The following is a 13,052-nucleotide window of genomic DNA, read 5'->3' on the forward strand; positions in this document are numbered from 1 at the left end:
CTGTCAATACCCTGCAGATAGGAGAGGACAAAGGGAGGAAAGGTTTCTACAGAAACCGCTGCCTTCACAACACGTTGTCGAAGCCTCTTACCCAAATCCCTGTTTGTTCCTAAACGTCACTTACTCCTAAATCTATGGGCTCAAAAGCACAGACCCTGAAATGAAATAACAACCTGACACCGTGCATGGGAAATGCAGATTTTTCTAATTTGCCGAAGATTACTTGGTAATCTTACATATGAGACATACGTACGTGTGGTTTTTATATTATTTCATAGCAGTAACTTGGTGAAAGAGATTTCTTCCAGTAAAAATATATTTAAAAAAAAGTCTGAACTGGAAAACGCCAGCGAAGCGACACAGACTTACCCACGGCGCATGTTTGCTGCAGCGCAAGTGAAGGGATGGGCCGGGCAGCGTCTGACGTGGGGAATCGCACAGATGCGCACCCCTCCCGGGGTTGCCCTTGGGTCTCCCTTGGTGAGGATGCACATATGGTGAGCTGGCAGCCCTCGCCTGAGAGTGGCAGCCGCTTGTCCATCGTTACCCAAAGCTCGGCAGAGACCGGACCCCCAATACACGAGGGGCCAGAGGGAAGAGGTTCCTGGTCGATGTCGGCCGACCAGTCTGTGAAGAGGAAGGAACACCATGGACTCGAATGCCCACTCGAGAGCACTCATGGCCGAGAAGTCAGGGCCTCGGGGGAGGACACGGACATCCTTCCTCCTCTTTCCACACCCGGGTCAGTATCTAGCCTTCCTCCTCCATGGAGGTACGGCGTGGTCGAATCATGCATGTCCAAATCCAAGCCTGGCCATCATCCTAAAAGGGCTCTTGCCCGACGACCCTCGGCTAGCCTGCTTCCCAGGACCTCGGGTGCTGGGGAAATGCAGACGCAAACGTGCATGCCTGTCGGTGGTGTTACTCCTCAGGAGCCCGGTAGCCTCTGGCGGGTTGCTGCAGGTCCCCTTCCTGAGCCCTGGCCAGTCGGTCTTGGTGGCCTGGCTGCCCTGGCTCAACCAGGGGAGGTGACAGTCCCAGTCAGGGGCACGGCAGAGGGAAGCAGCGAGCGGACCGCCTTGTCCCGGCTCGATCCCATGTGCACCTGTCCTGGCCGTCTGGGCGCTTGCCCTCTCTACTCTCTGGCTTTGTGGCTCCAGCCACAGGGGTCATTTCATTTTGTTCCAGACTGTGCCAGCGAGCGCCCACCCAGGGACCTTGCACCTGCTGTTGCTCATTGGGTGTCAGTGAACTCCACCACCCCCCGCCACCCCCCTCCCCCCCGCGCCGCCAGCACCCTAAAGGGTGGGCGGCGTACATCCCATCCTGTTCCTGGTACTCCTTCTGGTACTCCTTAATCACCCTTTTACGTTTTCTTGATGGCACTTACCCGGCTCTGCTATGTTCTTGCTCCTGACTTTATTTCCTTGTTGACTGCTTCTCTCTCACAGAGACACACAAAAGTCCACAAAGTGGGGTGGGGGGGAACGACAGGGACCTCATGTCGCTCATGGCCAATGCCTGGAGGGTAGTGGATACTGAAGGGGTGACCAGACCCACTTCTGCCCAGGTACAGAATTAGGGGCTGAAGGTACTGGGGAATCCCTGCTGGGTGCAGATTCACAGGGAGCTTCTCACCTAAAGGAGGGGGCCAACAGCATCTTGTCTTTGTGAGATCGGGCCGAATCTGTCTCCAGGCCTCCCATCACCCCTCATGCAGGCTTCCCCACTGTGTGGGCCCCAATACTCACCTCTATAGGAGCTTGCACCCCCTTATTGTCACTGTTGTCCTCTCAGATGCTTTCTCAGGGGCTCTCAGGGGAGCGCCCAGCTCACACAATCAGGTGTCCCTTGCTTTATCACACGATGCACGCGGCCCCTGAAGTTACAAATACGAATAAGGCTCCACCCTTGCCTTCCAGCAGTTCACAGTCTAGCAAAGGAGACAGGTTTGCACACAGGTGAGAGAATACAGTGTGGTTAAGGGAGCGAAAGAGCCTGGGGAAGCAACAAGGAGGAGCTCATTCTCAGCCTGGAGCAGCATGGAAGACTTCTTGGAGGAGGTGACACCTGAGCTGAAATTAGAATTTGGAATAAAAATTAGATGACAAAAGGCCAGCTCTTCCTGGCTCGGCAGGAAAAATGGAGTCTCTTTTTGGGTGGCAGCCAGGTCTGGATTGCATCTCTCAGGGGCTGGTAAGATCTGCAGCAGCCTGCACCATGGTGGGGATGGCTTGGTGGTAGCGCATGAGGTTTTAGCTGCCTGACAACAGTGCTTTCGGAAGACTGCATGTCACTGTGCATTCGTCAGGAGTGGGTGAAGCTAAGTGCTCTGCTCCAGTCTTTCCTACTGGAGGCCCCACCTGAATCCCTTTCTCTGGTCCTTCTGTAAAGCCTTTTTGAAAGCACCTCTTTCCTTCATTGCTATGTTCTTTCCCAGCCAGCACTTTAATCCTCAAAAGCTAAAACTGACCTTCTTTCTCCCGTCTACACCAGCACTTACTCTAGCCTTGATTTTTATGGTGCGGGAGATGGCAGGAGGTTTTTGCTGAAATACTGCTCACTGTCCTCCGTCCCATCAACTTGCAGGCAGCCATATTTCGAGGGGAGAGAGAGGAGAGGAGGCAGGGGGTGTGCGTGTGTGGAGGCCAATATTCCCCCGTCTAATTTATATTTTACATTTCTGTAAAATCATGCTCAGAGTATTTTGGTAATCTCTGCTGAGATTAAGTATAATGCTGTACATTTAATTGATATAAGTGGTTTCAATTCTCCTTAATATGACAAATCTCCAGTGTGAAATATTCTTAGTTAATGATCAACATAAAATAGAGTTCATTTTTAATGTGAGTACAAGATTTGAATTAATTTGTAGCTAGAGCAGGGTTATTAAATTTTGTGTGCTTTCTGTGCACAGGCCTATGTGTGTGTGTGGTCATACATGTGGCCCGGAGCATACATGTGTGCTCTGGGTGAGAACAGGAGGTGCACACCCCTCCCAGCCTGAGCTGAGAGCGTCTACTCATGTCTCTTCCTCTGTCTGAGAAGCAGCACCCCCAGCGCCTCGCACATGAAGGCACAGCCCTCCCCACCCCCCTGGATCGCAGCCTGTGTAACTCCTTGGTGTTTAGTGCCCCAGGTTGCCCGGTCTGACCCGGGAACATTGCGGTCAGCCTGCCAAAGCTGGACAGACTCCGAGCAAGCCCTACCGAGGTCACCTGTTCCTGCCAACTCAGTTTCCAACACAGCATTTACTGGCCTGAACATTAACATATTACTTTATATTATCAAAACCATATGATGGCTAACGTCATCCAGAGGAGTTCAATGGAAGTTTCAAGTTGAAGAAGTTCCTTGCAAAGTCGTGTCCAGGGGGAAAGGCTTCAGGGGCAGACCCCCAGCCGTGCTGATCAAAGCCAAGAGGTTTGCATTCCCCTTGCCTCACTGGATCCAGGGCTCCCACAGGCAAATGCATTTTCCCTAGGCTCTGGAGTCAGGAAGCTTTACGCAGAAAGCTAGGTTCAGGGTCTTCGGCCCTGAGATCCAGGCTCTAAGACCGCCCCTGCCTTTACTGCTTTGAGATAAGAGAGACCAATTTTCGTACAACTGTTGCAAGAGAAAGGGGGAAGTAAAAGCTTCCGGATGGGTGCCAAGCAGAATCTGAATATCTTATAAACCATGCGTGGGATGGAGGCAGTGACTTGCAGGAAACATCTGTTCTACTGGACCCTCCATTCCTCCTGCAGCTGGAGCACAGAGCTCAGGCTCCTTAAACTTTTCTTTTGTGATGCACTGTTTGGAGACCGACAACCTTCAGTATGCGAGCCGACCCTGAAGCTCTTAAATATTTCCTTTGTAGTCACCTCTTTAATGACGATGCCACTTGAATCCCAATAACAATGAGGTCTTCCCACCCCCTCCCATCGTCAAGGCAGGGTTGTGGGAGGGAGGCTGTACTCCAGCAAGTTCAATTTCTATTGGCTTAAGCAGCTGCGGAAAGAATCTTTAATCACATATACAATATTATTGGCAACACCGTGCAATAAAAAGGCTGAATGCTTCGTTTTTCTAGATTCCCTTTTATATTTCAAAATCGCTTTTCTTTCAAATTAGTGTAACCCTATACATTTTCTTAAAAGAAATTACTTATGGCTTCACTTTTGTTTTCTTTTGTTGGCTCACCCTTCCTTTTGAAATCACCACCTCACCGGGACTGCAGACTTTCAAACACTTTGCATACGAAATGAAAGGCTTGAGTGTATTATGTTGCAATTTTTAAGAATGGCATAATTTTAATTAGAAATGTATAGATGAATAAAAATAATGCTGCTGCACGTTACTAATTCTGTATTTTATTACTCTTTGATTTTAAAAAGAAGCATGCCTGTTCTAATAAGGCAGCATAATATGGTTGTTTGGAGGCTTCTCTGGGCTCCGTGGGGAGGAAAGGGCTCTGGAGGACCCACTACCTCTGGATGTCCTGACCTGCTCATCTCCCTAGGAGAGCTTGGGGTTGAAAAGAGAACCTGCGCTCAACAAAAGACAGGTAAAGACACACTGTTGAGTCCTGTGGAAAATGATCTCTCTTTGAAATTTGGTATCAAGAGACAGCAAATCCTTGCTGCCAATCTGAGCATCTCACCCCTCAGCCCAGTGACTATTTGGGTGATTCTATCAACAGAGGCTTTCCCCCCACCTTGAAATTTCTAGATAAATAAGTAGTTAGCTCTGTAGTACCTGCTTTTTTTTTTTTTTTTAAAGATTTTATTTATTTATTTGACAGAGACAGAGATAGCAAGAGCAGGAACACAAGCAGTGGGAGTGGGAGAGGGAGAGGCAGGCTTCCCCCTGAGGAGGGAGCCCGATGTGGGACTCGATCCCAGTACCCTGGGATCATGACCTGAGCCGAAGGCAGACGCTTAACGACTGAGCCACCCAGGCGCCCCAGTACCTGCTTTTTTTTTTAAAAAAATATTTTATTTATTTATTTGCCAGAGAGAGAGAGAGCACAAGCAGGGGGAGGGGCAGGCAGAGGGAAAGCAGGCTCCCTGCTGAGCAAGGAGCCCAATGTGGGACTGGATCCCAGGACCCTGGGATCATGACCTGAGCTGAAGGCTGGTGCTTAGCGACTGAGCCACCCAGGCGTCCCACCTGCTATTTTTCAAAAGGAGTTTGTCTTTGTGTTTTAAGGAGAGACACATGTGATATGTAATTTTTGCCCTTGAGTAGTCCCTTTTCCCTAGTTGGTTCGGGTGAGCTCCTTGCAGGGGTGGAAACCTGTGGCTTCACTCCAGTCCCTGGAGCCTGCTGGCCGGCCCACGACACCTGCGCTGGATGCCGTGTGGCTTGGGCATGGCTTGATTGTTGATGCTATAAAGCCACAAACTCGCCTTTCTGCACCATGAAGCTCCTGTCTGGGAATGGGAGCGGATTCTACCCTCTTCTCTGCCCTAGCTGCCTTTGTATCCAGTGGGACCCATGGAGGGGAGAGTGGCTGTGGTCAAGGACATCTGTGTCCACAGAACAGAGTTATGCTTACTGACCAAGGGAGAGTAGAGCCTCGGTCCTGGACCTGCCACAGCTGTGAGTGGTCTCAGCATGGCCAGGGTGGACGCTCTGCATAGACCACTGCTTATCTGCCCAGCTCTGCTCTATCAGTTGTGCTCATCTATTTCACTGAGCTCGGCACAGCAAAGGTGGGTTCTCACCAAGATATGTCACCAGGCTACACCAATGGATGCTGAGTCCCTGTACTTAGCAGCTTCAGGCTACCAACCTTGGGCTGGCTTCCCTGAGTCCCCAGATTTGTGGCCACGTGCACTGGAGGAATTATGGGGTTAAAAGAGGAACTTCCAATGTGTGGCACTTCTGCAGAGGGGTGTCTTCCAAGAGAAGCAGAGCGGCTTCCCCCATTAGGAGTGGTTTGTGGCCAGGAATCTCCGGGCTGTCACATCTAATTATGCAGCCTAGTAATCAGCAGAGAACTCGGTAGCGTCCCGACTCGGGAAAGTCGGCATCTGTTCTAAATCCTGCCCTCAGAGCAGGACCCGTGCCAAATACTGCAAAGACTGCTTAGCTGGGTACAAAAGATGCTGTCAACAGGCCAAAAATGGAAAGGAGTCTTGGTTTGATTTGAATGAGCTATTTTTTTTATGGGATAGGAAAAAAAGTAATTGAATTACATCCAATAAAAGTAGGCTCCTACATTTTTTGAAAAAAAAAAAAATATAGACACGTTGTGTCTGGTTAGAAATAGAGATATTCACTGCTTTGGTTTCAACATACATAGCAAAATTCATGACCCCTTGAACGGGCTCAGGTAACAGTTTTTAAAAACTATTTCTTTGAGACCGTGCATGGCAGGTGCAGTACATTTCTCAAGAACCTGGCCTCCAACCCAACTGTTAAACTTTTAAAATGCTCCTTCTTTTGATGTTAGCTAACCAGGAAGACAAATGTGCTGTTCATTCCTGCTGGTGTGAGCTCTGCTCTGTGCCTGCACAAGACAGACCCCTTCACCATCACCGGCCACACTTGCCTCAACTTTGCTGTCATATTTGATCATTGGGCTTTTCCAATAAAAACCAATATTGGTTGAGAGCCTTAAACCTTAAGGCTGGAAGAGTACAGTGGCAAAGTATGAATACTCTTCTTTCTTGGGGTGTATATGCTCTTTGATAAGATAAAATGTACCTGTGTGGAAACTCTTTTAGCAAAGAGGGATTTCAAAGCCTCATTGGTAGAACCGCCATGGGGTGGGCCTTCCAATGAATGGAGGAGTGGGAGGGGGAGAATGTGATCTGCAAGTTTCTATAGCTTGAAGGTATGGTAGAAGGTGGCAAGGCAGGAGGGAAGGAGACACGCATTCAAAGGCCACGTGCCTTTCACCCACCAGGCAGCCTGGGAAAATGTTGGTGCAAAATACCCTAGTGATGCAAGGTCTAATTTTTCAGCAATAATCAAAATATGATGCCGTACCCAGGGCTTGTGTTCCTGGGCTTAATCATGGGGCTAGCTTTTTCATTCCCATAGCAGAAATGAGATTGTGCTCATGGCGACGAATTCACATACCTTGATGAGTTCAATCAGTAAGAAGGGGTTAGGATGGACTTTTCTGGTTTCTTGATTTGCACAGAAGGGTGGGAGGCCTACACCAACACCTAGGAGCGATCTCTAAGCTTCATGCCCCGCAGACCCACAGGATGAGAAGAGCTCCTAGGTACTGACACGACAAGGGCGTTTGGGAGCATCCAGCCTGTCTCTGGTCCTTCCTGGTTTGTGCTGACATGCTGTTTGCCTGACTTTGCAAGAGGACATGAAGTGTGATAGCTCCCCTCCTCCACACTCCACATGGGCCTTTGGGATTCTTCCAGGGGTTGTTTCAGGAGAACCGGCTATGGGTTAACCCTCCCTAGATTTGGAGAAATTGCCGTACTTTTCTGTTTATCTCCTTCTGTCTGTCTGTCTGTCTTGTTTAGACATCCACGTCTTCTCATATCCCCTCCCAGAGGTCCATAAACTGACAAAGGTCTTAGGTTTTCATGAGTGTCAGGAAAGAGGTGGTCTCTAGGCTGCTTCTGCTATGAGCCCCTCAACTGTCCTAAAGTAGGACTACTCAAAACACAAAGCAAAAATCTGTATTTGGATAAATACCTCTGACACGTCAGTTTCTGAATCCTCTCCCTGGATTTCATCCTGCAGTTTCACCTACACCATGTTTTGTTGTGGTATTTTTTTGTCATGCCAACCTACCAGATAATCGATCAACAGGCTCAGTGATTAGCAAGCTCTTTTCCAGCATTCCATCTGCACAAATCAGTCTCTCTCTTCCAAGGCTTTTCCCTGAAGACTGACACCAGGATCTTCTTGGAACCCCAGTATCTTTCTGTGCAGTCCTTCTCAGTGCTGGCTCTGTACTTTCATACCCCACAAATCTCAGCTTTGGGAGATGAGGAGACCTCATTGGTCACCATCACCACTTCCGGAAAACTGCAACCTCACTCCCTTGTATATAAAACCAAAATAAAAACCTGTTCCATTGATGGCTCTGCCTTCCAGCAATATCACCCTGATCCCCTGCTTGTCCCCGTCTCTATGTCCTCCATCATTGTAGACTTCAGCTCTTGGTGCACAGCTGAACTTGTTACCCTGATTCTCCCCAGGATCAGTGTGAAACAGGCATTCTCTGTGGATGCTCAGTTCAATACATGGGCCTTTCAATTCCTTGACACCTAAGCAACAGTGCCCATTTTTTCCACCCACTCCTTGGCGACCAGTTCTTATAAACACGTACTCCTTCCCTACAGCTCTTAACTTCCTGACCCATTTGTTCTACTCCTCCCACTTGTGTTGAGACTGGACCTTCACCCCAGTTTCAACCCCAGAGCTCATCATTTGGTCATTTTTTGCTTTGCCTGTTGCTCCTGTGGCCCATTGGCCCTCTATTCTATCTGAAGAAGCTCTTATACCAGAAGAACCCAAGTATCAGTGTTTTTCTGCCTTCAAAGCACAGCTGAGCTCTGCTAGGGAAAATCACAAAATGGGACAGAAGGGTGGTGTAGCCAATGCTGCATAATGAACACAGCCTCAGTTGGGTCCCGACACTCCTTGATATTCTGCTATAATTGGCTACTCAACTTTAGCTGCTAGCGTATCATAAAAATTTTTTTGAAGTGACTAACAGAGGTCTGAAGAATAAATGGCACTAAATGGCACTAACATACCAGCGCAGCCCTGCGCCAGGGAGGCTTGCCGAAACTGCAACAAAATGGTCTCCCTGCTGTCCAGTCCATGGCCAGAGTCCTAGAAGATGTCTATCAGTACTTTCCTTTAGATAGAAGCAAAGGATTTCAAATTATTTCAAGTCCAGAGGATGGCAGAAATTCACGGTCACTTTTTGACTTGATCAAAATCTTCCTTGAGCTCTGTCCACGGAGTTGTGGTAGACGTTTCTCCTGCTCAGGGAGCCCTCGTTTTGTCCTGCTGGGTTCATGGGACAAGTGTACTGTTCTTCCTCTTTGAATTTTAGGATGGCCATGTGCTGTGGCCAGAGGATTGTGTTTCCATCGTGGGTTATTTCAGATATGTTCCTCTTGTACCATGACACTCATGAAAACACACATGGGGATGGAAGGTCCTTTGCCAGGGTCCTTAGTGAATTCCACGAGCAGAGTGCCCTGCCAGTGTGCAAGAATATATCCTAGGAGCAAGAAAGATTTGTTTTTGTTGTTGTTACTGTAGTATAACTTAGCTTAACTTGACTGAGCCAGAGGCTACAGAAGTGGACCCTCATGGAGTGTCATGGGGCCATTATCTGTCCATCTTTGGTCCCTTTCTGTTCCCAAAGACCCTTAATGCTCCCTGTCCCCTACATCTCCCCAGCAGTCCTGCCTCCACTGTGTTTCTCCTCTAGCCTGAGCTGTTAGTCATTCTCTCCTCAGCCTTCCTTGTTGATGGTGGTCTTTGAAGAGGATAATGGGGATCACATGTGGAAGAAAGAGCAAAATTAGGACCTAGACTCCAAATGTCAATCACAGATATGCTGAATCCAGGGGAGAGGGAGCTTCAAGGTGGCACTCTGTCTCCCTTCACTAAGGGCCACTGTCATGAGGCAGAACAGCAGCAGAGAGTGGCCCCGGGAATAAATGGCATTGTTGCGGGAGTGCTGTGCATGCACCTCCTCTCAGGGTGTTCCCACCAGAGAGTCCTTGAAAAGGGCTTCTGGGGCCCCTCAGCCCCTGCTCTTCTTTGCCTGTTCTCCAAAGGGAAGCTATTAGCCTAGGTAAATACTCCTTCTCCCGAGTGACTTGATCTCTGTACTCCCTGATTCAGTTCCTTTGCAAGGTAAATAACTATAAATATTAAAACATGTCAATAACTTTATTAATAAATGACTTCTGGCTATCTCAGAGATTCTGCACTGTGGACTTTTGGTGGGTCTCTGGTGCATCCTTTCATACATTTCATGTGGCGTAACCGCTGCTGGCTGAAGGATGCATGAGATCTGGCTAGCACATCAGAAATCACAGTATTCGGGTTCCCCTGTATGTTGACTATCTGGAGTGTTAAGTAATGTGATTTTTTTTTCTTGGTTCAAATTTTTTTTCTTTTCTTTTGGAGCTCATATCACATATATAGCCCAATATTAATACCAATTCATCCTTAAATAAGAAGTAGAGTGGCATGGTAGTGCCCATGCACATGTTAGTGTTAGAATTTCAAATGTCCAAATCCTAACTTCTCACCTCCATAAAGTTTAATACATTTTCTTCACAAGAGCATTCACAACAATCCTGTGATGAAATACATTTGCAGTTAATTTGACATAATTGCCATATGATTTTTGCAAAACACCTCACCCTGATCTCTTTTCAGGAGTTGCCTTCTCAATTTTTCTCCAAAAAAAAAAAAAAAGAAAGAAAAAAAATGAGCTAGAATTGTAATTCTTAAAACCAAGTCAAATGATCTAGATATGGCATCCTTGAAAATCCAACTCGAGTTTGGTCTCTTTCTATCTCATTTTGAATCTTGTTCCAGAATAAGGACTCCAAGGAATAAGAGTTTCAAAATTCTACACAATGTGATTCTACATTTTTCCTTGTGAATTTCCCCCAGCAGCACCCGCAGTCTCAGAACGAACACTGAGAGCCTCGTGGGTTTGACTTGGACGGATGGGCCTGTCCCACCACTCTGGGCAGCTCTCTGGCCGTGTGGAGCAGAGCTTGGGAGGCCAGAGATCCGGCCTGAATTGTGCATTATCTGATGCCAGTAGGGATGCTGAGGGCATTCTCAGGCACTTCTCTAGGCAACAGGAAACCTTACCCAGTGTTGTCCCTGAAGATGCTGAAGCTGCATCTGGTTTCCCTTCTTCTTTCCTTTTACCCAGTAGGAAAAGAAATGCTCCAGGAAAGGAGGCTGAGCAAGGGGCTTACCACGTTTGGGCTCTTCTGGGGAGCATTCAGGCCACCAGAACTATCTCCAGCTCTGTCTGCCCATCTCTAGAAGGACAAGCAAGGTGCAGGAAGGATCATGTATCTGGGGAGGTGACTGGTCCCACTTAAACTGGAAAAGGTCACTCTGATGGCTGGGTGGAGAACCGAGTGGACGGTGGCAAGAGAAGAATCAGAGAAATCAATAGTAGGTCATGACAGTAGCCCAGGGTAGAGATTGCGGTGGCTTGACTTAGCATGACAGTGAAGGAGTCAGAGAGAAAAGACTAGCTTTTCATGCTATACAGGGCAGCAACTTGATTGACTAGACTAGGTGTGGGGTGTGAGGGGAAGGTAGGAATCGAGTGAACTTGTAAGTTTTCCACTTGACCAACAGGGTGGATGGTAATGTCATTGACTGAGATGGGAAAAACTTGGCAAGGTTTAGGTTTAGGGGGAAAATTAGTATTCCAGTTGGTCATAGAAGATTTGTGAAGCTGACAATGATACTTGCGGTAGAGAATCCAAATAGGTAGCTATAGAAACACATCTGGAGTGCAGAAGGATGATATGATCTGCAGATCTAGAGACATTTCCAAATAATGAGATTTAAGTCTTTGAACTGGCTGAAGTCACCTCTGGATATGGCATCCTCTGGAGGGTATACTGAGAGGGAGGAGAGTAAGGAATAAACCCAAGGGTATGCTAATAGTTATTTATTTTAAGTGATTTTTTTAGTCTTTTATTACAGGAGACATCATTCACTTTCAAAACGCTTATCAATAGAGATAAAATGTACGTCCCATTTGACCACCCCTAAATCCTGTCTTATGCCCCAATTTATTCCTCAGGCCCAGCATTGCATATACCTCTTTCAGACCTTTAAAAATGCATTACATATATTTACACGTATATACAGAAACAGGTCATATTTAAATGGCATCATTCCTTGTAATGATGTCTTTTATTTTCACTTAATATATATCTCAGAGATCTTCACCTGTCAATATATATAGATTTAACTTATTCTTTCAACAGCTACTTGGTGTTCCATGTAATTAATGTGTCATGGTTTACGTAACACTTCCCCCATCAAAGGATATTTAGGTTGTTTCCAATAGTGTGCCCTAGCATACCAACATCTAGAGATTGTTTGGGCTCATGAGAAGAGGAAGGGCTACCAAAGTATCCTGAGATAGCGGGAGTGACCAGAGAGGAGGACAAGGATGGATGTTCATGATTCTGAAGGCCAACGGTGGACTCAGTACAGGTCACATTGCCAGTGACTGTCACAGGAGGGAGATATCCCAACAACTTTCCCTCCTCTAAGCCCTTCCTTTAAGATTTTATTTATTTATAAGAAAGAGAGAGAGTGGGGGGAGGAACAGAGGGACAGGGACAAACAGACTCTGTGCTGAGTGCAGAGCCTGATGTGGGCCTCAATCTCAGGACCCTGAGATCATGACCTGAGCCGAAACCAAGAGTCAAGCACCTAACCGACTGAGTCACCCAAGCGCCCCTAAGCTCTTCCTTTCTTTGACTCACAAACTAAAGGCCCCAAGACCTCGGACCTGTGCAACTGAGGAGGTGCCTATGTTTTTCTGGTGGCTTTTAGGCTGGCGTTGTGACATCCACTTGGAACTGGTGCCAGCCGAGGAATGGCGCTTCCTCCAGCCCCTATCCCACTGTGTGATCGCCATCTCTACTCTCTGCGGCATTAGAGAATTTCTTCAGCAGGTATGCTAGCTTTGGAGAATCAGAGTCAGGAATTTTTTTAAATAATGCATTTAATCATTAAGAAAGAAAAAGGAAGGAAAAAGGATGTAAATACCTTGGACATTTTGGGATGTACTACGTGTGCCTGGAAGGATGAGTGAACATTTTCATTTAAATGTGACCAAGCTGAAGTTCTGGAAGGGGACATGCTGCAGGGAGGCTGAGTCCACCTTCCAGAGAGATAAGGGTCATGTCAAGTGCAGGGCAGCTGACACATAACAGAGATGATTCTACCCACCACTTGCTGGGTCTGGCCACTGTGCTCTGACTTCAGCTGCTCGAAACATAAATTGTCTTTAAACATCCAGGACCTGCCTACCTCCCGCTGCCATCTTTGGACCAATTTGT

At 47.4% G+C, this 13,052-nt stretch overlaps 1 long non-coding RNA gene across 1 annotated transcript in view; it reads left to right on the forward strand.

Annotated features, from left to right (window-relative positions):
* LOC118521914 (uncharacterized) overlaps positions 1 to 13,052 on the forward strand; it is a 119,250-nt gene that overhangs the window by 72,357 nt on the left and 33,841 nt on the right. Inside the window, exons 3-4 of the long non-coding RNA XR_013444376.1 lie at positions 4,377 to 4,546; positions 12,544 to 12,665. This is a non-coding gene — a long non-coding RNA (uncharacterized LOC118521914). The remainder of the gene's footprint in view (positions 1 to 4,376; positions 4,547 to 12,543; positions 12,666 to 13,052) is intronic.

The sequence above is a fragment of the Halichoerus grypus genome, chromosome 15 (assembly GCF_964656455.1).
Source record: "Halichoerus grypus chromosome 15, mHalGry1.hap1.1, whole genome shotgun sequence".
NCBI lineage: Eukaryota > Metazoa > Chordata > Mammalia > Carnivora > Phocidae > Halichoerus > Halichoerus grypus.